The following is a 1,418-nucleotide window of genomic DNA, read 5'->3' as shown; positions in this document are numbered from 1 at the left end:
TATATATATATATATATATGTGTGTGTGAGAAAAAAATATATATAATTTTCTCTTTTATCTCCTTTTCTATTTCTGTGTTCCTTATTTACAGTAATCTTATACAGGGCTGTAAAAATACTAAAAACAACAAGATTGATAGAAACTATGATTATTAGATCCTTTTACAAAGAATCAGTTTTTAGAAAAAACCTATTCACACAAAATCCTCTTTTATACTTCGCGATATCTACATGAACAAAATCATTGCATCACATTGTAACTTTGCGTCGATGAAAAATATCTACAATTTTTAAACTGCGTGTGTATAGTTGTTAATTATATAATATACAATTTTATTGTGATTTTACAATATAAATGGAACAGAGTCTGGGAATTATTTCGATCATTCAGAAAAGTCGCATTTTTCTTTTGAGGCACCAGGAATATTCGAACGTAACCTGGTCCATGGCACAGAACTTTTAAAGAGATCTCAATTGGCTCTCTGGTAACACAATGACGTATATGGCTAAGAATTGAGAATGGTTAAAAGAGAAGAATAAAACTGCCATAATTTTCATGGGAACATTACAAAAAACTTCGAATGCTTATGCACATGCACACAGTATTAAAAATTCTTTGATTGAAGCACTTTGGCACGGATAAACTGCTGTTATATTAAGCGTCATCCTGTGTTTTCCGTAAGTAACAAAAAATCTAATTGCCATAACTTTATCAGTTTGATTTTATTGTATTTGCATCTTCAATTTATGGTAAAAGAATTTACTACTCTTGATTAATTTTTCTTTTTTTATATCACAGGAAAGCACAAGAGTGCTTTTAGCCAGCATGCAAATGAAAAAAGCATGTGCCGCCGAAAGCCAAAGAACACTTTTCACATTTTATATACCCTCTCCTCTTTTTCTACCGTCTCCAATATACAAATTAAAATCTAAGAAGTAAAATTTACATTCGATCATTTGTATATTACATCAATTAAATAAGGGCAAATCTTACGCACTTGTACGTCAGTAGTAGAGATTCAAGTTCATTTATATGTCGCAATAAATAAATAATTAAATAATTTTTGAGTAATAATAGAGATCCGCTTAACTTTTTCTCTTCTATCTTGGATTCATTTTTTTTTCCTTTTTACGTAACCATTCGTCTCACATTCTATAATAACTATTAATATTACACACGATACTTTTTAAAATGTACGCATAGTTATCGTCGTAATAATTAGAGCTCGTTACCACTACAAACAGTCAGATCACTGAAACTGCAGAAATCACATAACAATAGCGTTATCATTTGTGATACATCAGCGATGCCTCCGTAATTATTTCACAAAACGTCATTATTCATTTAGCCGCCATTATTGGTGGAACACCGACATTGGTAGCAAGGCATCTTCGTTACGTTTTCTCATACTTTTATA

The sequence above is a fragment of the Atta colombica genome, unplaced genomic scaffold (genome assembly GCF_001594045.1).
Source record: "Atta colombica isolate Treedump-2 unplaced genomic scaffold, Acol1.0 scaffold126, whole genome shotgun sequence".
Taxonomy (NCBI): domain Eukaryota; kingdom Metazoa; phylum Arthropoda; class Insecta; order Hymenoptera; family Formicidae; genus Atta; species Atta colombica.
Note: the sequence above shows the minus strand (reverse complement) of the source record.